Source organism: Chrysemys picta, chromosome 23, assembly GCF_011386835.1.
Source record: "Chrysemys picta bellii isolate R12L10 chromosome 23, ASM1138683v2, whole genome shotgun sequence".
NCBI lineage: Eukaryota > Metazoa > Chordata > Testudines > Emydidae > Chrysemys > Chrysemys picta.
Genome location: NC_088813.1, coordinates 3,026,842 through 3,054,226, shown reverse-complemented (window position 1 = coordinate 3,054,226; position 27,385 = coordinate 3,026,842). Strand labels below are relative to the sequence as shown.

The window sequence follows — 27,385 nt, the reverse complement described above, 5'->3', positions numbered from 1 at the left end:
TTGATTACTTTGAAAAAGAGTTGGCTTTTCCATTAGCTGTCTTTCCAGGAGTCTCTTCCCTTCTTTATATGTATTCATGTCACACAATAATGGAGACCATGTCCTAGCTTTTAGAGATGGAGCTATTTGATGAAGAGTTTCTCTGCATGTCCTCAGTTGGCTTAGTCCAAAACTCAGAATGGACCCTCTCCCCACCCCAAAACAAAACAAAACCAAACCCTGATATCTGCTGGGAGAGCAATACAGCGGTGCACAGGCAATCCAGGAAATTTTTGGAAAGCGTAGGGGACAATTTCCTGGTGCAAGTGCTGGAGGAACCAACTAGGGGCAAAGCTTTTCTTGACCTGCTGCTCACAAACAGGGAAGAACTAGTAGGGGAAGCAAAAGTGGATGGGAACCTGGGAGGCAGTGACCATGAGATGGTCGAGTTCAGGATCCTGACACAAGGAAGAAAGGAGAGCAGCAGAATATGGACCCTAGACTTCAGAAAAGCAGACTTTGACTCCCTCAGGGAACAGATGGGCAGGATCCCCTGGGAGAATAACATGAAGGGCAAAGGGGTCCAGGAGAGCTGGCTGTATTTTAAAGAATCCTTATTGAGATTGCAGGAACAAACCATCCCGATGTGTAGAAAGAATAGTAAATATGGCAGGCGACCAGCTTGGCTAAACAGTGAAATCCTTGCTGATCTTAAACGCAAAAAAGAGGCTTATAAGAAGTGGAAGATTGGACAAATGACCAGGGAGGAGTATAAAAATATTGCTCAGGCGTGCAAGAGTGAAATCAGGAAGGCCAAATCACACTTGGAGTTGCAGTTAGCAAGAGATGTTAAGAGTAACAAGAAGGGTTTCTTCAGGTATGTTAGCAACAAGAAGAAAATCAAGGAAAGTGTGGGCCCCTTACTGAATGAGGGAGGCAACCTAGTGACCGAGGATGTGGAAAAAGCTAATGTACTCAATGATTTTTTTGCCTCTGTCTTCACGCACAAGGTCAGCTCCCAGATTGCTGCACTGGGCAGTACAGCATGGGGAGAAGGTGACCAGCCCTCTGTGGAGAAAGAAGTGGTTCGGGACTATTTAGAAAAACTGGACGTGCACAAGTCCATGGGGCCGGATGCGCTGCATCCGAGGGTGCTAAAGGAGTTGGCGGGTGAGATTGCAGAGCCATTAGCCATTATTTTTGAAAACTCATGGCGATCGGGGGAGGTCCCAGATGATTGGAAAAAGGCTAATGTAGTGCCCATCTTTAAAAAAGGGAAGAAGGAGGATCCGGGGAACTACAGGCCAGTCAGCCTCACCTCAGTCCCTGGAAAAATTATGGAGCAGGTCCTCAAGGAATCAATTATGAAACATTTAGAGGAAAGGAAAGTGATCAGGAACAGTCAGCATGGATTCACGAAGGGGAAGTCGTGCCTGACTAACCTAATTGCCTTCTATGATGAGATAACTGGCTCTGTGGATGAGGGGAAAGCAGTGGATGTGTTATTTCTTGACTTTAGCAAAGCTTTTGATACTGTCTCCCACAGTATTCTTGCCACCAAGTTAAAGAAGTATGGGCTGGATGAATGGACTGTAAGGTGGATAGAAAGCTGGCTAGATCGTCGGGCTCAACGGGTAGTGATCAATGGCTCCATGTCTAGTTGGCAGCCGGTTTCAAGTGGAGTGCCCCAAGGGTCGGTCCTGGGGCCGGTTTTGTTTAATATCTTTATTAATGATCTGGAGGATGGTGTGGACTGCACTCTCAGCAAGTTTGCAGATGACACTAAACTAGGAGGCGTGGTAGATACACTAGAGGGTAGGGATCGGATACAGAGGGACCTAGACAAATTAGAGGATTGGGCAGAAAAAAACCTGATGAGGTTCAACAAGGACAAGTGCAGAGTCCTGCACTTAGGACGGAAGAATCCCATGCACTGCTACAGACTAGGGACCGAATGGCTAGGTAGCAGTTCTGCTGAAAAGGACCTAGGGGTCACAGTGGACGAGAAGCTGGATATGAGTCAACAGTGTGCTCTTGTTGCCAAGAAGGCTAACGGCATTTTGGGCTGTATAAGTAGGGGCATTGCCAGCAGATCGAGGAACGTGATCGTTCCCCTTTATTCGACATTGGTGAGGCCTCATCTGGAATACTGTGTCCAGTTTTGGGCCCCACACTACAAGAAGGATGTGGAAAAATTGGAAAGAGTCCAGCGGAGGGCAACAAAAATGATTAGGGGTCTGGAGCACATGACTTATGAGGAGAGGCTGAGAGAACTGGGATTGTTTAGTCTCCAGAAGAGAAGAATGAGGGGGGATTTGATAGCAGCCTTCAACTACCTGAAGGGGAGTTCCAAAGAGGATGGAGCTCGGCTGTTCTCAGTGGTGGCAGAGGACAGAACAAGGAGCAATGGTCTCAAGTTGCGGTGGGGGAGGTCCAGGTTGGATATCAGGAAAAACTATTTCACTAGGAGGGTGGTGAAACACTGGAATGCGTTACCTAGGGAGGTGGTGGAGTCTCCTTCCTTGGAGGTTTTTAAGGCCCGGCTTGACAAAGCCCTGGCTGGGATGATTTAGCTGGGAATTGGTCCTGCTTTGAGCAGGGGGTTGGACTAGATGACCTCTTGAGGTCCCTTCCAACTCTGATATTCTATGATTCTATGATTCTATGATTCAAACCACATTCTCCTTTGACATAATTGGTTCTCTGGAAATCCTCACAAGTAAAGACTCTCTCACTCCTGTCACCCTAAAACTTTACTCAGAATTAGAAACATTTCCATTTGCAGGCTAATCAGCTGTATATGTGCCTCCAGAGTCATGACTGTATTGGCTCATGGCAAAGAACAACACCTGATGCTTAACCTCACTTTGACCCACATGGGGCCTCCACTTACAATGAAGCACTGCTGCCTTCATCTCCCTACTGTGCATCACGAAAGAACTTTCAGATAAAGGCCTGAGGAAGAGGAACTTGCAGCTCACTCAGCCAGCAGAATTGGAGGGTGGTTAGGAATGGAATAAATGGGGAGTTTTGAAGGGGGAGGGAAGGAAGGGGATAGAGTGGGGGGAAAGGAAATCCAAGTCACCGTCCAGTTCCGTAGAAGCTCCCTCTGGCACTGTACAAATCTCCCTGGATTTGGCAGCCCTGCATTGTCACGGTCCATAGTAGCCCACACAGGTCTCCAGACTAATTGGGAAGATGATGTAGGCACAACATTTCCCCATACTACTCAGAGACAACTATGAACTAAGTGTTTCAGCATGGCTAGCCCCTTGTCATTTATTCAGCAGTTTTCTCTAAGCCACCTGAACACAGTTTTAATCTACTTAATAATGTGGTTTTAGTGTTGTTGGTAACACACATGTAATCCTCCGAACCATTCATATATACATTCCTTGATTGCACTCATGTGACCCAGCTGTGGGAAAAAAGGATTCAAAATATTAACTTAATGGCTAGAGATTCCCTTCCCCTCACCTTCCCTCTGATAGTGTTCATTTAAGAGGATCTCTGTACCCTGCCTCGTGTTGGAAGCTTAGAGATATTTAGATATTCTTGCATTAAAACTAATTAATTAGCAAGAAGGCTCCAAGCTGAGCCTGGAACACTAGCACCACTTATTGCAACATGGGACATAATATGAAAAGATTTATTTGTGCCATCAAACAGTCTCAACAAATCCTGCATCTTGGCAGTGGGTTAGACCAGATGACCTTTGTGGTTCTCACCCTATGATTCTCTCTGGAGAAAGCTCTATGAAGCATGGATATCTGCCAGAGACATTTGCTTATAATGCATGAAATGTAAATTTCTAAATCAATATATTGATAATTCCATTTTGAAAATGCATTTGTTTTAGAAACAGCTGCTCTTGTTTCAGCATCTCCATTCAATGAAATGGGCTGGCGTGTCTCTCTTCCCTCAACCCCTCAATCTCAATGGGTCTGCCATTTTAACACCTCATCCTGTTGTCCTTATCAAGCAAAACTCCCAGGGGAGTACAGTTCTGCTTGAATTGGAGGACTGCAGAATAAGGTTGATGCTGATACCAGACAGCATTCTACTTGTTCATAGGCTCATTTTCAGAGGTTGGGTGGATTAGGACTCAGGGAACCCATTAGAAGCCATTGGAAATTGGAATGTTCCACAGTTATCTTAAGGAAAATTCTGTTCATGATTAATTCATGTTTTAAAATAAACTCTTTGTTTAAAATAATCAGACAACCCTGAAACTCTGATTTCTAATTAGACCTAATTTTTGTAGTGTTAATCTACTACGAGTCAGTCCAAACGCTAGGTTCCTGTTCAAGGTAGGTAGAGTGCTTTGGGATCCTCCTTCTGGATGAAAGACATTATAGGTCATTTTAATTCATCTGCTCAGGTTCTGAGAACATCACAAATTACTCCTTCTTTGCTTTCAGTTACCATGATGTCTCCAGAACTTCCACCTCTGGAGGTACCTGTTGTCCCTTTTCGACCTGCGGGGCTAGTCAAAGCTTGGGGCCTGTGGATGTTACAGCTAGGGGTAGAACTTGATGATTGGCAGGTATTTCTTTGATATCATTTTGTTTATTTGCAAAGAATGTACAAAGTCCTGTATCCCTGAATGCAGAAGCAAATAGCAGTAAACAACTTCTTTTGCTTGCACAAAGAGCACTCTTTTCAGTCTGCACTCCAGCCCAACAAATCTCTTCTCAGGTTTCTTCCAGAGTCAGCCAGCAACCGTGCTTTCAGCTGTTCCTTCTGGCTCTCTCTCTCTTTCAATCTGTTGCTGCTGACTCTAGTCTCAGGGCTTGTCTACACTTACATTTTATAGCACTCTAACTTGCTGGCTTGGGGGTGTGTGTGACAAATCACCCCCCCCCCCCCCGAGCACAGCAAGTCTGAGCGCTTTAAAAGCGCTAGTGTAGACAGGCTCCCAGCGCCGGGAACCGTGCTCCCAGTGCTTGGAGGTAATCCCCTCGTGGAGGTGGATTACCAGGAGCGCTGGGAGAGCTCTCTCCCAGCGACCACACTCGCACTTCAAAGCGCTGCTGCCGAAGCGTTCCCGTGGCAGGGCTTTGAAGTTTCCAGTGTAGACATACCCTCAGTTTCTGTGTGTTCTCTCTTTCCCACCTCCACCTACCCAAAACAATACACAACCAAAAACCCTTGGGGGTGTTCACACACACACCTCGTCTTAGGTGAGGTACTTATTGTTACAGTAATGTTAATTGAAGAGTGAGTTCACATCTACCAGACTCAATGGGGTTTAACTCAATCCATAACAAGGTTTCACCCAGCTCATAACAGTATTAATGCCGGACACTTCGTATTATAAGGCCTTGTCTACACTGGCACTTTACAGCGCTGCAACTCTCTCGCTCAGGGGTGTGAAAAAACACCCCCCTGAGCGCAGCAAGTTATAGTGCTGTAAAGCGCCAGTGTAGACAGTGCACCAGCACCCATGGGGGTGTTTTTTTCAGAGCGCTGGGAGAGCTCTCTCCCAGCACTGGTGCCGCGACTACACGGCAGCGCTTTAACATGACTAGTGAAGACATACCCTAAGACTCTGTCTTCAATTGCTTATAACTACAAAACATTTAGCATTTTGGCTGAAGTTTTCCATTCCAGGCACCTGCCTCAGGCTGATTTTTAATTTCAGCCAAAACTGTTCTGAGACTCAGACTTGGCAAAAATAGGTTGTTTTGCACATCTTAAAAAAATCCTAGTGACCTTTTCTTTGAAAAACTCTGGCACTGTTATGCTTTGGAGCAAGTACTTGAAAATTGACGGCGGGGTGGGGGTTACCTTCATGTCAGGGATGAGTTCTTTGCTGTCCCCATGAAAATCCACCTGTTTGGCCAAGTTCCAAGCCTTTGAAAAAAAATTCACAGTTCACACATGCTCAGTGGAGACCTTTTTAGATCTGAGTAGCTAAATTCCTTGAAGATTCTGTCAACACTGAACATGCTTTAGCCCGGGGCTGAGCAGGACTTTCCCTGGAATGCAGCTCTGGGCTGCTGAAGTCTCCCCTTTCCCAGCTCCTTATTCAATCCCTCTCTCTCCCGCACCATCTCCCTATCCCAATTTCCCTCCCTGGGCTCCTTGTCCAGTCTCAGTGTCACCCTCCTTGGCCTACTCTCTTTTTCCAGCCATTGCCAATTCTCCCCAGGCACCTCTGATGCTTTTGGTTTTCCATACACTAACTTCTAAATGATGCTCGTCATCATTTAGAAGTTAGTGTATGGAAAACCAAAAGCAGCAAAGTAGAATTTCCCCAAACTTTTCATAACTATAAAAACAGCGAGGTGTCCAGTGGCACCTTAAAGGATAACAGATTTATTTGGGCATAAGATTTTGTGGGTAAAAAACCCACTTCTTCAGATGCATGAAGTGAAAATTACAGATACAGGCATAAATACACTGAAACATGAAGAGAAGGGAGTTACCTTACAAGTGGAGAACCAGTGTTGACAGGGCCAATTCAATCAGGGTGGATGTGGTCCACTCCCAATAATTGATGAGGAGGTGTCAATACCAAGAGAGGTTTCAGAGTAGCAGCCGTGTTAGTCTGTATCCGCAAAAAGAAGAACAGGAGTACTTGTAGCACCTTAGAGACTAACAAATTTATTAGAGCATAAGCTTTCGTGGACTACAGCCCACTTCTTCGGATGCATATAGAATGGAACATATATTGAGGAGATATATATACACACATACAGAGAGCATAAACCGGTGGGAGTTGTCTTACCAACTGTGAGAGGCCAATTAATTAAGAGAAAAAAAGCTTTTGAAGTGATAATCAAGCTAGCCCAGTACAGACAGTTTGATAAGAAGTGTGAGAATACTTACAAGGGGAGATAGATTCAATGTTTGTAATGGCTCAGCCATTCCCAGTCCTTATTCAAACCGGAGTTGATTGTGTCTAGTTTGCATATCAATTCTAGCTCAGCAGTCTCTCGTTGGAGTCTGTTTTTGAAGTTTTTCTGTTGTAATATAGCCACCCGCAGGTCTGTCACTGAATGACCAGACAGGTTAAAGTGTTCTCCCACTGGTTTTTGAGTATTTTGATTCCTGATGTCAGATTTGTGTCCATTAATTCTTTTGTGTAGAGACTGTCCGGTTTGGCCAATGTACATGGCAGAGGGGCATTGCTGGCACATGATGGCATATATCACATTGGTAGATGTGCAGGTGAACGAGCCCCTGATGGTATGGCTGATGTGATTAGGTCCTATGATGATGTCACTTGAATAGATATGTGGACAGAGTTGGCATCGGGCTTTGTTACAAGGATAGGTTCCTGGGTTAGTGGTTTTGTTCAGTGATGTGTGGTTGCTGGTGAGTATTTGCTTTAGGTTGGGGGGTTGGGGGGAGACAGGTCTGTCTCCCAAGATCTGTGAGAGTAAAGTATCATCTTTCAGGATAGGTTGTAGATCTCTGATGATGCGCTGGAGAGGTTTTAGTTGGGGGCTGAAGGTGACAGCTAGTGGTGTTCTGTTATTTTCTTTGTTGGGCCTGTCTTGTAGGCGGTGACTTCTGGGTACTCGTCTGGCTCTGTCAATCTGTTTTTTCACTTCAGCAGGTGGGTATTGTAGTTTTAAGAATGCTTGATAGAGATCTTGTAAGTGCTTGTCTCTATCCGAGGGATTGGAGCAAATGCGGTTATATCTTAGAGCTTGGCTGTAGACAATGGATCGTGTGGTGTGTCCTGGATGGAAGCTGGAGGCATGTAGGTAAGTGTAGCGGTCAGTAGGTTTCCGGTATAGGGTGGTATTTATGTGACCATCGCTTATTAGCACAGTAGTGTCCAGGAAATGGACCGCTTGTGTGGATTGATCTAGGCTGAGGTTGATGGTGGGATGGAAATTATTGAAATCATGGTGAAATTCCTCAAGGGCTTCTTTTCCATGGGTCCAGATGATGAAGATGTCATCAATGTAGCGCAAGTAGAGTAGGGGCGTTGGGGGACGAGAGCTAAGGAAGCATTGTTCTAAGTCAGCCATAAAAATGTTGGCATATTGTGGGGCCATGCGGGTACCCATAGCAGTGCCGCTGACTTGAAGGTATATATTGTCCCCAAATGTGAAATAGTTGTGGGTGAGGACAAAATCACAAAGTTCAGCCACCAGGTTAGCTGTGACATTATCAGGGATACTGTTCCTGATAGCTTGTAGTCCATCTTTGTGTGGAATATTGGTGTAGAGGGCTTCTACGTCCATAGTGGCCAGGATGGTGTTTTCTGGAAGATCACCGATGGATTGTAGTTTCCTCAGGAAGTCAGTGGTGTCTCGAAGATAGCTGGGAGTGCTGGTAGCGTAGGGTCTGAGGAGAGAGTCTACATAACCAGACAAGCCTGATGTTAGGGTGCCAATGCCTGAGATGATGGGGCGTCCAGGATATCCAGGTTTATGGATCTTGGGTAGCAAATAGAATACCCCTGGTCGGGGTTCTAGGCATGTGTCTGTACAGATTTGTTCCTGTGCTTTGTCAGGGAGTTTTTTTAGCAGATGGTGTAGTTTCTTTAGGTAATCCTCAGTGGGATCAGAGGATAATGGCCTGTAGAATGTGGTGTTAGAGAGCTGTCTAGCAGCCTCCTGGTCATATTCCAATTTATTCATGATGACGACAGCACCTCCTTTGTCAGCCTTTTTGATTATGATGTCAGGGTTGTTTCTGAGGCTGTAGATGGCGTTGTGTTCTACATGGCTGAGGTTATGTGGCAAGTGATGTTGCTTTTCCACAATTTCAGCCTTTGCACGTCGACGGAAGCAATCTATGTAGAAATCCAGTCTGTTGTTTCGACCGTCCGGAGGAGTCCACGCAGAATCCTTTTTTTTGTAGTGCTGGTAGGGAGGATTCTGTGGGTTAGTATGCTGTTCAGAGGTATGTTGGAAATATTCTTTGAGTCGGAGACGTCGAAAGTAGGATTCTAGGTCACCGCAGAACTGTATCATATTCATGAGACTCCACCGGACTCCTCGTTGTTTTTGTGGATTCAGAATAACACGGCTACCCTGCTGATACTTTTCATAACTATTCAAATTTGGTTTGAGAATAAACATGAGACATTTCAGAACAAAGGGTCTTTTATTTGGGTGATTACAAATATTTGAGAGAAGACACTTACAATCATAGAATATCAGGGTTGGAAGGGACCTCAGGAGGTCATCTAGTCCAACTCCCTGCTCAAAGCAGGACCAATCCCCAACTAAATCATCCCAGCCAGGGCTTTGTCAAGCCTGACCTTAAAAACCTCTAAGGATGAAGATTCCACCACCTCCCTAGGTAACATGTCCTCTTAGCCTTGTAGAGCCTTGGATTAAAGGTGCCAGGAAGTGCAAGAGTTAATATTATTCAATTAACTCTCTCACTAGCATGATAGAGTATGAATGGGACGATATAAAATACAATTATTTATTATTACTGTAATATGTTTACTGGGCCTGATTCTCCTCTACCTCGGACTTTGCATAGTCAGTTACACCTGTATAAAGTAGGAGTAAAACACAATCATGAGATGCTGATGTCATCACTTTTGACACTGCACAGCTGCAAACACTTCACAAGACACTGGAGAATCAGGGCCACTATGTATAATGAACAGGGCCTGGGGTGCTGCGCTTGGGGGATGCTGGGCTCAGGGTTGTTGTAAAGTAGCAGTTCTCAAAGTTTAGTACCTCAAGGACCCCCATTTTGATTTAAAATGTTGCAGAGGACCCCCAAGCTCCTCCACTCAGCCCCAGGCCCCACCCCCACTACACCCCTTTCCCCAAGGCTCCATCCCCACTCTTTTCTGCCCCCTCCTCCGCCCCTCCTCTTTCCGCCTCTCCCCCAAGGGCCCCCGCCCCCCTCCCCCTCCCCTTCCCCCTTCCTCCCAGCGCCTGCTGGGGAACAGCTGCTCCCCGGCATGCAAGAGGCAGTAGGAGGAAGGGGGAGGAATTGATCAGTGGGGCCGGAGGCCCCGGACACAATTCAGCCCTCTCCCCTGAGCGCACCCCATCCCCGCTCCTCTCCCTCCCTCCCAGCACCTCCTCCAGGGGGAGGAATTGATCAGCGGGACCCGCAGATTCTCTGGAGTACCCTCGCGGACCCCAGTTTCAGAAACGCTGCTGTAAGGTATTCAAAAGTTTAATAAAAGGATGGGGTGCGGAAGATGCTCCTCGCCTGGCGCACCATTTGGTCTAGCGCTGGCCCTGATAATGAGATTTGTATAATCTGACACTATCTAAACACAATGTCCTGAAAACTGCTAGGAGAATACTGGGGAAAAAATACTGGGGAAAAGCTGCTTAGATTTTAAACATAATAATGTCAACTGGGGTTTTGTGCTTAGTCACTGAAAAATATTCTGGTAAACAATTTGCAGGTAGGAACACTTCATTTCATCTCCAAAATCTGATAAGTAAATACTGCAGAATATTTGCAGAAATTTTGCATTGTAATTGTGAACATTTGTACCAGGAACCTGATTCTAAGAATTATGCTAACCCAACTTGGTAACAGGATGTGAATTGTGTCCAATCAAGCTATCACACATTCTGAAAAAAATCACAATGTACAATTTACAAGACTACAAATTACTCACTGCAAGTATTTCATAGAATCATAGAATATTAGGGTTGGAAGAGACCTCAGGAGGTCATCTAGTCCAACCCCCTCCTCAAAGCAGGACCAACCCCAACTAAATCATCCCAGCCAGAGCTTTGTCAAGCCGGGCCTTAAAAACCTCTAAGGAAGGAGATTCCACCACCTCCCTAGGGAACCCATTCCAGTGCTTCACCACCCTCCTAGTGAAACAGTGATTCCTAATAGCCAACCTAGACCTCCCCTACTGCAACTTGAGACCATTGATCCTTGTTCTGTCATCTGCCACCACTGAGAACAGCTGAGCTCCATCCTCTTTGGAACCCCCCTTCAGGTAGTTGAAGGCTGCTATCAAATCCCCCCTCACTCTTCTCTTCTGCAGACTAAATAACCCCAGTTCCCTCAGCCTCTCCTCGTAAGTCAGGTGCCCCAGCCCCCTAATCATTTTCATTGCCCTCCGCTGGACACTCTCCAGTTTGTTCACATCCCTCCTGTAGTGGGGGGACCAAAACTGGATGCAATACTCCAGGAGTGTGCTGAATAGAAGGGAATAATCACTTCTCTTGATCTGCTGGCAATGCTCCTAATAATTCAGCTCAATATGCCGTTGGCCTTCTTGGCAACAAGGGCACACTGCTGACTCATATCCAGCTTCTCGTCCACTGTAATCCCCAGGTCCTTTTCTGCAGAACTGCTGCTTAGCCAGTCGGTCCCCAGCCTGTAGCAATGCATGGGATTCTTCTGTCCTAAGTGCAGGACTCTGCACTTGTCCTTGTTGAACCTCATCAGATTTCTTTTGGCCCAATCCTCCAATTTGTCTAGGTCACTCTGGACCCTATTCCTACCCTCCAGTGCATCTACCTCTCCCCCCAGTTTAGTGTCATCTGCAAACTTGCTGAGGGTGCAATTCATCCCATCATCTAGATCACTAATAAAGATGTTGAACAAAACTGGCCCCAGGACTGACCCCTGGGGCACTCCGCTTGATACCGGCTGCCAACTAGACATCGAGCCATTGATCACTACCCATTGAGCCCGACAATCTAGCCAGCTTTCTATCCACCTTATAGTCCATTCATCCAATCCATACTTCTTTAACTTGGTGGCAAGGATACTGTTGATCATATCAAAAGCTTTGCTAAAGTCAAGGTATATCACACCCACCGCTTTCCCCATATCCACATTTGACAAATAATTTTGAATGGCAAAGAAATTTGAGAAAACTGCAGTATGTTGCAAACAATTTGCAAGGAAACAAAGAGGCAAAGTTTGGCTGATAAAAGATTTTTTACAAATGACTCATCCAGCTTACACAGACAAGTGTAACATGATAGGTGCACAAGATACCATGTCTCCATTTGACCTGGTGTCTTCTCATTTACTGAAACACACTGTACCATTTAACTTACAGTAAAACACTTGAATGCATACTCAGAAACTTTCCCCAAAGCATCATGGGAGTTGTAATCTCTAAGGCTAGATTGCAGCACATAGGCTTTTCCCCTGGAACACTCCCAAGAAAGCTCAGAGGCCTCTCTAGTAAAGGGTGCCTACACCCTTCTACCCCCTGGCTTGCGTCCTGCAGTCTAGGGTTCTCTGGCTCCACTACTTCAGCCCTTTTTTCAGTCTTTCCCAGTGTCTCTGTTCCCTCCTGCCAGGGGCCTGTCTTCTTCCCAAATGGGAAGGGGTTCCAGTCCATCCCCAACACCATTGGATGGGGGCAACCTATCAACTCACAACCCCAACCCTTTTCCACTTGAATTTTCCCCAGTCCTCCAGAGGTATCTTGGCCATTGGGTAGAGTTCTCTCTCCCCATGGATACACTCCAGTCTCAGCTACTCCCCTGGCAAGATCATGTGGCTTTACCACATTTTTACTAGCCAGTGAGCACCCTGAGGCAGCGTCCACTTGACCTCTTGCCTGTCTCTTCACCACTTTTGCAGTGACGGTTGGCATTTTTCCCTCCACTCCCCCCAGGTCCCAGTGCAACTACAAAATTCAGCCAGCCCACAGTCCATATAGGCACAGACTCTTTTTATATGTTCCTGTCTCCCACATTGGTAGTAGGTGATTTCTCGACTTCCTGAAGGAGTTCCATTTGTCTCCTCCCATTTCCCCCCTCAGCTGGCTTTACCACTGACATTTTTCCAACTTTCTTTTTCAGCTCTGGTCTCTTCAACGGGCACAGCCGGGGGAGGTTGTGCCTCTCTAAACAGCCTGACATGGCCCCACCCATGCTCTGCCTCCAGGCCCCTTCCTGCAAATCCTTCATCCTTCCCTAGCCCAGACTGGCTGGGGCATGCCACCAGGACTCAGGGCGGCTGGTGCTGCACCTCCCGCCCAGCACTCAGGGCGCTGGGGTTGGGGGGCAGCCTGGATCTCTGGGGCTGGGGGCACTCAGGCAGCCTGGGACGTGGGGGGAGGCGTGCTCTGGGATGGGCTCCTGCAGGGGAGGGGGTAGAAGGGGAGGACAAAGGGTGGGGCCTTGGACAGAAGGGGAGAGGCCAGGGACTAGCCTCCCGCAACGGCGGGTTCACCAGCCGCCCACACTCCTCTGTGAGTTTGACTGCCATTTCCAGTGTCATGGGTTGATGCCTCATAAGCCATACTTGGGGGGTTCTCAGGCAGGCTTTGAAGAAATTGATCCAGAATGATGGAGTCCATAATTTCATCCATGCTCTACATACCTGGCTTTAACCAGCGGCTAGCCCAGTCCATTAATCTTTGGGTGAACAACCTGGGCCATACAGCTACAGCCCATCTAGTGACCTGAAACTTCTGCTGTTACTGTTCTGTAGACAGGCCAATTTGGTCTAATATGGTTGACTTAACAACATCATAGTCTCTGGCCTTTTTGTCACTTAGGCCATGTAGGCCGCTTGAGCCTCCCGTGCAACATAGGGTGGTGACAAGAGGGCCCACATTCCTCTGTCCCAGACAGTTGCTATCACTACACTTTCAACTATCACTAGAAATGCATTGGGGTCATCCACCGGCCCCATTTTACACAGGCCAACACCCTGTGTCTGACTACAGTTCCCTGTAACAGGACTCACCAGTTTCTGAAGCAACTGTTGCTGCACCTGTACCTGTTCCCTGACAAATTCCTGCTGGCTATTCTGCTGCTCCACCTGCCCCACCACCAGGGATTGTCTTTGCAGTTGGTGTGATTGTTGGAAGGACTCCATAGTCTTTTGGAGTTCCTCCTGCTGGTCATCCACCACTACAGAGTCTGCTCCATCATACAGATGCTAAATCCCTGCAGTGGCTTCCCCCATTTATTTTTCTGTCACCATGGCTGGGGAAATTGGATCCCAGACAACCCCCCAGTGTGTAATGGGACATGCTCTATCCCTGTCTTCTGATGCTGCAGAAACCTGTCAGATGCTGGCCAATAGGTGGCAACTTGTGTGATTTATTTACATTCCCATCACCAATACAGGCTCACGTCGCAAATTATTTGTAGCACATCTTTACCTTTAGCCCTTTCCTGCAGGGTCAGAGAAAACCTTCCTTGAGATCTCTGAACATACTGGGTTCAGCTAACTCAAGTCCTCTCTCCCCAGCTTCCTTCCTGTATCGTTCTTACATCCTTCAGTTGTTGGCTAATTGGCTCATGTAGCCTCCCAGCTTGCTGAGCCAATGTATTTGCACCTCTCCAATCAGCCTCCTCCTTCTCTGATACCTAAGCGATCAGAAACGTTGGCTCAGCTGCTAGCTTTTAGCCCCCTATCCACATCTGCCCTAGGGGAAAATTCTTCCTATCCATTGTTGTCTTATGCTCTGAATGTGAGAGTGTATATCCCTTCTAATATTGAGGAGGTCGGGGGGAGATAGGGGAAGGTGACATTGTGGGAAAGCTTGGTCACAGATACAGGTTTTGCATTTTGTTCTGAAGGCACTGAGGTTTTTGCTCATCTTGATCCTAGGGTGGCCACCTTTGTTGGAAGGAAATAAGGGAAAACCACATGAAAAATAAGAGACAACACAGTGTTTCCCTAAAATGTCCCTTAAAACAAAGTTTCCCTTATCATAGCATGGATTTCTTTCTCAAGTGTACATTTCTACTGCCTTCAAGTACACAATACAATTACCATCAGCTTCAATTTAATGTTTACAATGGTCAAGAGATGTCCCTTAAAATAAGGGAGGGGTGGGCACCCTGTTTGATCCCTTACAGAAGTGGGTTCATCAGTTCTGGCCTAGTCACTAGTCTAGAGAAGCTAACCTACGAACTCATTTAGCTAAAGCCAATATTGTAGACCCTGCACAATCTAGATTTCCATCCATGGCATAGGACAGGAACTGCATTGGTGGCTCTCTTGGACGATCTCTTGTTTTTGATGGACATTAGGCAGACATTCATTCTCATCCTTCTGGACTGTTCTTCAGCATTCAACATTGACCTGCTTGAAAGAGGATGCAGGGACCAGGAGAACATGCTGTAATGGTTTGAGTCCTTCCACTCAAGGTGAAGTGAAGGATCATTCTGCTCTCGGGTGGTATTCAATATCTACATGAAATCTCTAGAATTTGTAAGACATCACAGACTCAGGTTCCAAAATTATACAGATGACACCCAGCTCTATATTTCCTTCACCTCATACGATAACACCACTGTCACTAAACTGGCTTAGCGCTTGGCTGAGATTAGCTCCTGGATGAAGAAAGGCTGGTTGAAGCTACACATAAGCAAGATGGAACTTATGCTGGTTGATAGCAGGTTTGAGGCACTTTGGTTGACCTCCTTTGGTTGAAGATATACAGCCATAATTGGTCAATTCAGTCCTCAGTTTAGAAGTGCTCCTGGATTCCTCATAGACACTAATCTAATATATAGTAACATCTGTAAGTAATGCTTTCTACCATCTCAGTTAGCAAGGAGACTGCATCTCATCCTGGTGGACAATGACCAGACCTCAGTAATACACATCTTTTGTCACCTTCCAGCTGGACTACACCAATACCCTGAGCCCTTAGGACTCTCCAATTACTACAGAATGCTGCAGCATGTCTTCTCAACAATACAAGCTACTGTGAGCACTTCTGTCCTGTCCTCTCCTGTCTCCACTGCCTTTCCATAGACTATATAGCCAAGTTCAAACTCCCGGTGCTTATTTAAGACACTCAATGGTGTGGACCCAGGGTAACTAAAAGATCACCTGAAGCTCCAGGATTAGGACAATTCAGCTCCTCAGGCATAATGGAGCTGCCCATGGCAAGGGTAAGCTCGTCTGTGCATGAGGCTAAGGGTTAGTCAAAGGCTGTGAAAGGAACTCACAAAAAAGCTAAGCACTGCCTGAAACCTCACCACTTTCTGTTTGTGCCAAAAGTAAGCTGCATTTCTCTGACCGTGCCTTCAATAACAAACACACACAATTCAGCAGACATACAATAATCAAATAAACTCTCTCACAACTTTCCCTTTTAAGTAGGGGTGTCAAGCAATTAAAAATATTAATCACAATTAATCGCACTGTTAAACAATAAGAGAATACTATTTAAATATTTTTGCATGTTTTCTACATTTTCAAATATATTGATTTCAATTACAACACAGATTACAAAGTGTACAGTGCTCACTTTTTATTTATTTTTGATTACAAGTATTGACACTGTAAAAAACAAAAGAAATAGTATTTTTCAGTTCACCTAATACAAGTACTGCAGTGCAATCTCTTTATCGTGGAAGTTGAACTTACAAATGTAGAATTATGTACCAAAAAAAGCATTCAAAAATAAAACAATGTAAAATTTTAGAGCCTGCAAGTCCACTCAGTCCTACTTCTTGTTCAACCAATCGCTCAGGTAAACAAACTTGTTTGTATTTGCAGGAGATAATGCTGCCAGCTTCTTATTTACAATGTCCCCTGAAAGTGAGAACAGGTGTTCTCATGGCACTGCTGTAGTCGGTGTCGCAAGGTATTTATGTGCCAGATGTGCTAAAGATTCATATGTCCCTTCATGCTTCAACCACCATTCCAGGGGACATGCGTCCATGCTAATGATGGGTTCTACTCAATAACAATCCAAAGCAGTGCAGAGAGACGCATGTTCACTTTCATTATCTGCCACCAGCAGAAGGTTGATTTTCTTTTTTGGTGATTCAGATTCTGTAGTTTCCGCATCAAAGTGTTGCTCTTTTAAGACTTTGAAAACATGCTCCAAACCTCGTCCCTCTCAGATTTTGGAAGGCACTTCAGATTCTTAAACCTTGGGTCCAGTGCTGTAGCTATCATTAGAAATCTCACATTGGTACCTTCTTTGCGTTTTGTCAAATTTGCAGTGAAAGTGTTCTTAAAATGAACAATATGTGCTGGGTCATCATCCAAGACTGCTATAACAAGAAATATATGGCAGAATGCGGGTAAAACAGAACAGGAGACATACAATTCTCCCCCAAGGAGCTCAGTCACAAATTTAATTAATACATTATTTTTTTAATGAGCATCATCAGCATGGAAGCATGTCCTCTGGAATGGTGGCCGAAGCATGAAGGTGCATACGAATGTTTAGCATATCTGGCACGTAAATAACTTGCAATACCGGCTACAAAAGTGCCAAGCAAATGCCTGTTCTCGCTTTCTGGTGACACTGTAAATAAGAAGTGGGCAGCATTATCTCCTGTAAATGTAAACAAACTTGTTTGTCTTAGCGATTGGCTGAACAAGAAGTAGGACTGAGTGGACTTGTAGGCTCAGAAGTTTTACATTGTTTTATTTTTGAGTGCAGATATGCAATAAAAAAATCTATATTTGTAAGTTGCACTTTCACAACAAAGAGATTGCACTACAGTACTTGTATGAGATGAATTGAAAAACACTATTTCATCATTTTTGCAGTGCAACTATTTGTAATCAAAAATAATATACACTGATTTCAATTACTACACAGACTACAATATATTTTAAAATGTAGAAAAACATCCAAAATATTTAATAAATTTCAATTGATAGTCTATTGTTTAACAGTGCGATTAAATCTGTGATTAATCACGATTAATTTTTTTATTGCGATTAATTTTTTAAAGTTAATCGCGAGTTTACTGCGATTAATCGGCAATCCTACTTTTAAGAGGAAAGGGAGAGAGAATCATATATGATAGATAGTCACGTTGCTTAATGCACTTCTGGAAAGCACACATACTACAGTGATGAGGGCTGTATAAGAACCTGAATAGAAAGAAGAGTCACAGAGAAAGTGTAAAAAGCAACAGAGGGTCCTGTGGCACCTTTGAGACTAACTGAAGTACTGGGAGCATAAGCTTTCGTGGGTAAGAACCTCACTTCTTCAGATGCAAGTCAGAGAAAGTGTGCTCTGTGCAAGAGTTATGCTCACTCTTGAGGTGATGGCTGCATTGTCTCAGTGTAACACAGCTGTTGTGGAAGGTTATGATCATCCAGAATGAGAGGGTCCCTCAGATAAATTGACCTCTCCCATGAAGGGCTTTGAATATGAGGGCTTGAATCTGACAATGATATTGAACGGGAAGCTAGTGCTGGGCTCTCAGTGTGCTGTGTTGTATTCTGAACCAATTGCAATGTTTACAGATGTATGGTTTGGCTCTTAGGGAGAGTGTGTTACAGTAACTGAACCTGGAAGCTATAAATTATGGGTCAATGTGGCAAATCCAAGAGCCAGAACTGGTGTTCAGGGAACCACATAACTAGGAAATCTTGCTGCACCCTGAGTTCTGATTGGCAGAGAGAAGTGTAGGGAGACGGGTTGCTTTGCATCCTTGCTGGGGCAGGTATATCTGTTTTAAGGCGAGGGGGTGAGATGGGCCTGTGCTAGTTACACTAATGTGGGGCCAAGTGGGTGTTGGGGGTCTGTGCTGCTAGGAGGGTGGTGCTCAGAAGAGAGACTTACCGCAGCTGAGGACTGTAGCTGTGACTGGTGGAGATCTGTGCCCTGACATCGTGCTGTGTACGTGGGGGGTGTCTGTGTTGTTTGGAAGAGCTCAATGGGAGGCTCAGTAGATGGGGCAGGGCTCCATGCTGCCAGAGAGGCGGGGGCTGTAGCAGACACAAGGCCATTGTGAAGAAACTAAATTAATTCTTTGCATTGGTCTTCACAGCAGAGGTCCCCACACCCCAGCCATTCTACTGAGGTGACAAATCTGAGGAATTGTCCCAGATTGAGCTGTCAGTAGAAGAGGTTTTGGAACAAATGAGTAAATTAAACAGTAATAAGTCACCAGACTCAGATGGTATTCACCCAACAGTTTTGAAGAACCCAAATACATGAAATTGTAGAACTGCTGTCCATAGGCTCCAGCTTCCTCTGGGCCCTGTGGGTGCTCAACCCCCTGCTCCGCCCCAGGCCCCACCTCCACCAGCCCCTTCCCCCCAACCCTCACCTCCGCCCTGCCTTTTCCCACCCCCACTCTGCCCCCACCCCACCCCTTTCCCCAAACTCCCACCCAGGGCCGGCTCCAGGGTTTTTGCCGCCCCAAGCGGCGGGGAGGAAAAAAAAAAAAAAGCCGCGATCGCGATCTGCAGTGGCAATTCAGTGGGAGGTCCTTCACTTCGAGCGGGAGTGAGGGACCGTTTGCCGAATTGCCACCGAATAGCTGGACGGGCCGCCCCAAGCACCTGCTTGGCAAGCTGGTGCCTGGAGCCGGCCCTGCTCCCACCTCCGCCTTACCTCTTCCTGCCCAGTTCTGCTCCCTCCCCTGAGTGTGGCCTGTCCCTGCTCCTCCACCTCCCACTCTGCACCTCCTGCATGCTGCAGAACAGTTGATTTGCGGCAGTCGGGGAGGCACTGGGAGGGTGGGGGAGGAGTTGATCGGTGGGGCTGCCAGTGGATGGGAAGCGCTCGGGGGGAGGGGGGAGCTGGATGCCAGTGGGTGCTAAGCACACACTAATTGTTTTCCATCGGTGCTCCAGGGCTGGAGCACCCACGGAGTTGGCACCTATGCTATTGTCCCGTAACCTATAACCTGTAACATATTACTTAAATTAGCCTCTGTATAGTAAAGAATAGAATTATCAGACATGTAGATGAATGTGATATGTTGGGGAAGAGTCAACATGGCTTTTGTAAAGGGAAATCATGCCTCAGCAACATTCTAAAATTCTTTGAGGGCTTCAACAAGCATATGGACTGGGGTGATCCAGTGGATATAGTGTACTTGGACTTTCAGAAAACCTTTGACGAGGTCCCTCACCAAAGGCTTTTAAGCAAAGTAGGCAGTCATGGGAGAGAGAGAAGGTTCTCTCATGGACCAGGAACTGTTTAAAAATAGGAAACAAAGATAGGAATAAATGGTCAGTTTTCACAATGGAAATAAATAAATAGTGGGGTCCCCCAAGGATCTGTACTGGGACCTTTGCTATTCAACATATTCATAAATGATCTTGAAAAGGGGGTTGAACAGTGAGGTGTCAAAATCTCCAGATAATACAAAATTACTTAAGATAGTTAAGTCCAAAGCAGACTGTGAAGCATTACAAAGGGATCTCACTAAAGTGGGTGCCTGGGCACAAAATGGAAAATGAAATTCAATGTTGATAAGTGCAAAGTAATGCACATTGGAAAAAGATAATCCCAACTATACATATAAAATAGAAGGGTCTAAATTAACTGTTACCACACAAGAAAGATCTTGGAATCATCACGGATAGTTCTCTGAAAACATCTGCTCAATGTGGAGTCTCACTCAAAAAAGCTAACAATGGTAGGAACCATTAGGAAAGGGATAGATAATAAAACAGAGAATATCAGATGCCATTGTATAAATCCATGGTACACTCACATCTTGAATACTGCAAAAAAGATATATTAGAATTGGAAAAGGAATAGAGAAAGGTAACAAAAATGATTAGGGGTATGGAACAGCTTTCATATGAGACGAGATTAAAAAGACTGGGACTGTTCAGTTTAGAGAAGAAAGACTAAAGGAGAATATGATAGATGTATACAAAATTGTGAGTGGTGTGGAGGAAGTGAATAGGGAAGTTCTATTTACCCCTTCACATAACACAAGAATCAGGAATCACCCAATGAAATTAATAGGCAGCAGGTTTAAAACAAACATAAGGAAGTACTTCACACAATGCACAGTCAACCTGTGGAACTTGTGAAGGCCAAAAGTATGACAGGGTTCAAAAAAGAATTAGATAAGATCATTGAGGATACGTCCATCAATGGCCATTAGCCAAGATGGTCAGGGACACCACCCCATGCCCTGGCTGACGGTAGTTGGGACTGGGCCACAGCAGATGGATCACTAAAACTCACCTTGAAGCATCTGGTGCTGGCCATTGTTGAAGAACATAGGAATGGCCATACTGGGTCAGACCAAAGGTCCATCTAGCCCATTATCCTGTCTTCTGATAGTGGCCAATACCAGGTGCCCCCGAGGGAATGAACAGAACAGGTAATCATCAAGTGATCCATCCCCTGTCGCCCATTCCCAGCTTCTGGCAAACAGAGGCTAGGGACACCATCCCTGCCCATCCTGGCTAATAGCAATTGATAGACTTATCCTCCATGAATTTATCTAGTTCTTTTTTGAACCTTGTTATAGTCTTAGCCTTCACGACATCCTCTGGCAAGGAGTTTCACAGGTTGACTGTGCGTTGTGTGAAAAAATACTTCCTTTTGTTTGTTTTTAACCTGCTGCCTATTAATTTCATTTGGTGGCCCCTAGTTCTTGTGTTATAAGAAGGGGTAAATAACAATTCCTTATTTACTTTCTCCACACCAGTCATGATTTTATAGACCTCTATCATATCCCCTCTTAGTCATCTCTTTTGCAAACGAGGCTAATTAATCTCTCCTCATAAGGCAGCCACTCCATACCCTTAACCATTTTTGTTACCCTTTTCTGAACCTTTTCCAATTCCAATATATCTATTTTCAGATGGGGCATCTGCACGCAGTCTTCAAGATGTGGGCGTACCATGAATTTACATAGAGATAATATGATATTTTCTGTCGTATTATCTATCCCTTTCTTAATGATTCCCAACATTCTGTTCGCTTTTTTGACTGCCGCTGCACATTGAGTGGATGTTTTCAGAGAACTATCCACAATGACTCCAAGTTCTCTTTCTTGAGTGGTAACAGCTAATTTAGACCCCATCATTTTATATGTATAGTTGGGATTATGTTTTCCAAAGTGCACTACTTTGCATTTATCAAGATTGAATTTCATCTGCCATTTTGTTGCCCAGTCACCCAGTTTTGAGAGATCCTTTTGTAGCTCTTTGCAGTCTGCCTGGGACTTAACTAGCTTGAGTGGTTTTGTATCATCTGCAAATTTTACCACCTCACTGTTTACCCCTTTTTCCAGATCATTTATGAATAAGTTGAATAGGACTGGTCCCAATATAGACAGACCCCTGGGGGACACCACTATTTATCTGTCTCCATTCTGAAAACTGACCATTTATTCCTACCCTTTGTTTCCTGTCTTTTAACCAGTTACCAATCCATGAAAGGACCTTCCCACTTATCCCATGACTGCTTACTTTGCTTAAGAGCCTTTGGTGAGGGACCTTATTAAAGGCTTTCTGAAAATCTAAATACACTATATCCACTGGATCTCCCTTGTCCACATGCTTATTGATCCCCTCAAAGAATTCTTTGAGGCATGATTTCCCTTTACAAAAACCATGTTGACTATTCCCCAACAAATTATGTTCATCTATGTGTCTGACAATTTTGTTCTTTACTATAGTTCTCCTGGTACTGAAGTCTGGTTTACCAGCCTGTAATTGCTGGGGTCACCTCTGGAGTCCTTTTTAAAAATTGGTGTCACATTAGCTATCCTCCAGTCATTTGGTACAGAAGCTGATTTAAATGATAGGTTACAGACGACAGTTAGTAGACAGAATAATGGGCTAGGTCTGCTAGCCTGGTCTGAGCAGTATGGCCATTGGTCTGAGCAGTATGGCCATTTTATGAGTGTGCTGGGGAAGGGATATCTTTGTTGATGTTTGTGGAGATCATGGGAGAGGGACGCTGTTTGCTGGGGAATGTCTCTCTCCAGCTGGGGAGATCACCAGCGGTGTTCCTGAGGTTGGTGGAGGTGTCTGTGTATTGGGGAGGTTGTGGGAGGGAACTGTGTGCAAGGAAAAGTCTCTAGCTGGGGGTGGTGGTCAGGGCCAGCTCTGAGTTTTTGGCCGCCCCAAGCAAAAAAACAAAACAAAAAAACCCCAACGGGGTGACCAGAATGGCAAAGAAAAAAAAACACCCCTGCGGCGCGGCTGGAGCCAGGGTGCAGGGAGACTCCCTGCGCTGCAGATGTGCCCCGGCTAGCGAGGGGAGGGGGAGGGAGCGGGGGTGGAGAGAGAGAAGGGGGGCGGCCAGGGCTTCAGCGGGGTGCTGCCACGCGGCCCCGCCGCCTGCCGGGAGGGCTCTGCGCTGCTCCGGTCGACTGGGAGGAAAGGACGCGGACTGCCCTGCGGGGCTTGCTGCAGGGCGCTCCCGTCCTCCGCGCCGCCGCCCCCTACAGGGCGGCTGGAGCAGAACACCACCAAAAAAAACCCCAAAACGGCTGTGCCACCCTAGGATTGGGTGGAATGCCGCCTCCTACAAGCTGCCACCCCAAGCACCAGCTTGCTCGGCTGGTGCTTCGAGCCGGCCCTGGTGGTGGCCACAGCATGTGTTTGTAATGGGGGTGAGATCAGTGGGAGTTTCTATGTCTGGTGGGAATAGAGGAGTGGAGGTGATTTTGTGGCTGGGGGGTAGCCAGGGATAGGTCATGGGGAGGCTGAGTGCCAGGGAAAAAGGGAGGTGTGGCTCAGGGTGTCTGTGCTGGGGGGTGATCAGTGGGTGGGTAGTTGGGGGTGTATGCCAGGGAGGGAGGAGGACGGGTCTGTGCTGGAAGATTGAGGGAAGTAGCCAAGGGGAGGTTACGGAGGGGTGTGGATCAGGGTGTCTGTGCTGGGGAGGTGCCAGGGAAGGAGTGGGGGTAATGCTGCAGGAATATTGTGGGGGTGGTAGCTGGGGGTATCCCAAGAAGGAGAGGGCTGTGTGGGGATAGATGGGGGTAGACCAGGGTGTCCCAGGGAGGAGGGGGCTGTGTGTGGGGAGATGGGGGGTAGACAGGGGAGTCCCAGGGACGAGGGGGCTGTGTGGGGGAGATAGGGGGTAGACAGGGGTTCCCCAGGAGGAGGGGACTGTGCAGGGGGAAAAGGGGGGGGGTAGACAGGGGTGCCCCAGGAGGAGGGGACTGTGCGGGGGGAAGATGGGGAGTAGCAGGGGGAAGATGGGGGGTAACCAGGGGTGTCCCAGGAGGAGGGGACTGTGCGGGGGGAGATGGGGGTAGAAGGGGGTGCCCCGGGAAGGAGGGGGCTGTGTGGGGGGAGATGGGGGGTAGACAGGGGTGCCCCGGGAGGAGGGGGCTGTGGGGGAGAGATGGGGGGTTAGACAGGGGTGCCCTGGGAGGAGGTGGCTGTGCGGGGTGAGATGGGGGGGTAGACGGGGGTGCCCCGGGAGGAGGGGCCGTGCCGGGGGGAGATGGGGGTAGACGGGGGTGCCCCGGGAGGAGGGGGCTGTGCGGGGGGAGATGGGGGGGTAGACGGGGGTGCCCCGGGAGGAGGGGCCGTGCCGGGGGGAGATGGGGGTAGACGGGGGTGCCCCGGGAGGAGGGGGCTGTGCGGGGGGAGATGGGGGGTAGAAGGGGGTGCTCCGGGAGGAGGGGGCTGTGCGGGGGGAGATGGGGGATAGACGGGGGTGCTCTGGGAGGAGGGGGCTGTGCGGGGGAAGATGGGGGGGTAGACGGGGGTGCCCCGGGAGGAGGGGCCGTGCCGGGGGGAGATGGGGGGTAGACTGGGGTGCCCCGGGAGGAGGGGGCTGTGCGGGGGGAGATGGGGGGTAGAAGGGGGTGCTCCGGGAGGAGGGGGCTGTGCGGGGGGAGATGGGGGGTAGACGGGGGTGCCCCGGGAGGAGGGGGCTGTGCGGGGGGAGATGGGGGGTAGACGGGGGTGCCCCGGGAGGAGGGGGCTGTGCGGGGGGAGATGGGGGGTAGACGGGGGTGCCCCGGGAGGAGGGGGCTGTGCGGGGGGAGATGGGGTTAGACGGGGGTGCCCCGGGAGGAGGGGGCGTGCCGGGGGGAGATGGGGGGTAGACGGGGGTGCCCCGGGAGGAGGGGCCGTGCCGGGGGGAGATGGGGGGTAGAGGGGGGTGCCCCGGGAGGAGGGGGCTGTGCGGGGGGAGATGGGGGGTAGACGGGGGTGCCCCGGGAGGAGGGGGCTGTGCGGGGGGAGATGGGGGGTAGACGGGGGTGCCCCGGGAGGAGGGGCCGTGCCGGGGGGAGATGGGGGTAGACGGGGGTGCCCCGGGAGGAGGGGGCTGTGCGGGGGGAGATGGGGGGTAGACGGGGGTGCCCCGGGAGGAGGGGCCGTGCCGGGGGGAGATGGGGGATAGAGGGGGGTGCCCCGGGAGGAGGGGGCTGTGCGGGTGGAGATGGGGGGTAGACGGGGGTGCCCCGGGAGGAGGGGCCGTGCCGGGGGGAGATGGGGGGTAGAGGGGGTGCCCCGGGAGGAGGGGGCTGTGCGGGGGGAGATGGGGGGTAGACGGGGGTGCCCCGGGAGGAGGGAGCTGTGCGGGGGGAGATGGGGGGTAGATGGGGGTGCCCCGGGAGGAGGGGCCGTGCCGGGGGGAGATGGGGGTAGACGGGGGTGCCCCGGGAGGAGGGGGCTGTGCGGGGGGAGATGGGGGGTAGACGGGGGTGCCCCGGGAGGAGGGGCCGTGCCGGGGGGAGAGGGGGGATAGAGGGGGGTGCCCCGGGAGGAGGGGGCTGTGCGGGTGGAGATGGGGGGTAGACGGGGGTGCCCCGGGAGGAGGGGCCGTGCCGGGGGGAGATGGGGGATAGACGGGGGTGCCCCGGGAGGAGGGGGCTGTGCGGGGGGAGATGGGGGGTAGACGGGGGTGCCCCGGGAGGGGCCGTGCCGGGGGGAGATGGGGGGTAGACGGGGGTGCTCCGGGAGGAGGGGCCGTGCCGGGGGGAGATGGGGGATAGACGGGGGTGCCCCGGGAGGAGGGGGCTGTGCGGGGGGAGATGGGGGGTAGACGGGGGTGCTCCGGGAGGAGGGGCCGTGCCGGGGGGAGATGGGGGGTAGAGGGGGGTGCCCCGGGAGGAGGGGGCTGTGCGGGGGGAGATGGGGGGTAGACGGGGGTGCCCCGGGAGGAGGGGGCTGTGCGGGGAGAGATGGGGGGTAGACGGGGGTGCCCCGGGAGGAGGGGCCGTGCCGGGGGGAGATGGGGGGTAGACGGGGGTGCCCCGGGAGGAGGAGGCCGTGCCGGGGGGAGACGGGCGGTTCCCGAGGGCCGTGCCGGGGGGGTCTCCACAGCCGCCCCCTATCCGCGCCCCCCGGCTCCTGCTGTCCCCCGGGCGGCAGGGGGCGGCGTTGGCCGGGCTCGGCGGTTCCGCTCCCTCCCTCCCGGCTCCCTCCCTCCCTGCGCTGCGCATCGGAAACATGGCGGCGGCGAGGGACTGAGCAGCCCCAGCGCTCGGCGGCCGCGCAGGTGAGGGGGCGGCGGGGCGCGCGGGCCGGGCAGCGCCTGGGCCCAGGGTCTTCCGGGGAGCGCTCCGGGCCGGCGGGCAGCGCCCAGGCTGCCTCGGGGCAGGGCGGGAGCCGGGCGCGCAGACACCCGGCCTGGCCCGGCCCCCCGCCAGGGGCTCCCAGCACGGGCCCGGCCGCCCGCCCGCCCGCATGGGCACCGCGCCCGCCCCCCAGGCTCTGCGCCGTCTGTCGGTGCCCTGTCAGGCTGGCTGCGAGCGGCCCGCCCCGCCCCGTCCCTCGCCCAGCCTGTGGGATGGTGTCTGCCTGGGGCCCCCATCCTGGCCCCGAGCACGGGCCCTGTCTGGAGGAACCTCCCCGAAGAAAGAAACCCAAGAGGGGGTGCAAAGGGCGCCCCAGCCCAGGCCTGGGGGGATCCGTTCATCCTCCCTCCTCACCTGGCCCAGGTACCGGGGTCTGGTGAAGCTGGCCTGGGAAATCCTAGAGTTCTTCCAAAAAAGGGTGTTTGGGGGTTGCAGAGCATTGCTAGATACATCAGTATTTTCTTGACCTCCAACAGCCTTTACCCGACAGCCCTGTGGCTTATACCCCAGCACTTCCTAGAGCTTGCTTGTGCTTGGTTTGTTACAGTTCTGACAGTAGCGCTGCCCTATTCTCTGAACTCTGGGAAGAGAAAAGAGCAGGACATGGATACATCATTTTTCATGGCATGGAAGCTAGCTAGTTTTCAGCCATAATTAAATGCAAAGCTTTTAAGGAGGGTGGGAGTATTTCTTTTCTTTTCTTTTACAAGAGAAGAGAGAAGGTCAAGCTGAGAACTCATGCTATCTTTCCAGACCGGCCCAGTCCTGCAGGATACTCCTATTGGCAATCCCTACTGCCTTCGTGGACGCTCTGTTCAGGCATGGAGAAACTTGCAGGAGTGGGGCCTCTTTCTGTACTTTAATACTCTTTCTTTAAAAAAAAAAAAAGTTTCATATTTGTTGTGTGTATGTGCACGTTGTGTACATACATTCTATGTATTGCACAGTTCTACAAGGTAATTTAGTACTGTCTTCTGCTCAATTTCTGATGCTGGAGGAAGCCTAAAGTACTGTATAACAGCTGCCACCTGTTGCTTGATTGTCATTTTGTCTTTGCCACAATGTGTGCTTCTGTATTATAGCACTGATAGGGTTAAATTTCAGAAGGCGTTTGCTTTTGCTAAACTCCCAAATATCTGACCAGTCAGAACGGAGTGTTATTTTTTTTTAAACCTAGGCGAGGCAGGATGGCCTTGTGGATAAAACTTCAGGCTTTCCTTTCTGGGACCAGGTTCAAGTCCAAAGCAAGACTCATAAAGAAATAAGTTGAACTGTAT

General features: G+C 49.2%; 1 protein-coding gene and 1 long non-coding RNA gene across 13 annotated transcripts in view; one reads left to right on the top strand and one right to left on the bottom strand.

Annotated features, from left to right (window-relative positions):
* Positions 1-10,120: 10,120 nt before the first annotated feature.
* On the bottom strand, positions 10,121-26,604 carry LOC135977222 (uncharacterized). The gene is made up of 3 exons (XR_010594593.1): positions 26,463-26,604; positions 18,419-18,564; positions 10,121-15,075 (listed from the first exon to the last, which is right to left on the bottom strand). It is a non-coding gene; the product is annotated as an uncharacterized LOC135977222 (long non-coding RNA).
* The window catches only part of SCMH1 (Scm polycomb group protein homolog 1), a 113,136-nt gene continuing 111,633 nt past the window's right edge, over positions 25,883-27,385 (top strand). For 4 of the 12 annotated variants that reach the window (XM_065576869.1, XM_065576866.1, XM_065576868.1 and 1 more), the window contains exon 1: positions 25,883-26,029. The gene's annotated coding sequence lies outside the window, so the exon portion shown is untranslated. Of the gene's footprint in view, positions 26,030-26,092; positions 26,472-27,385 lie in introns of those variants that run through there. The other 8 variants (XM_065576867.1, XM_065576864.1, XM_065576871.1 and 5 more) reach the window with 4 other exon arrangements.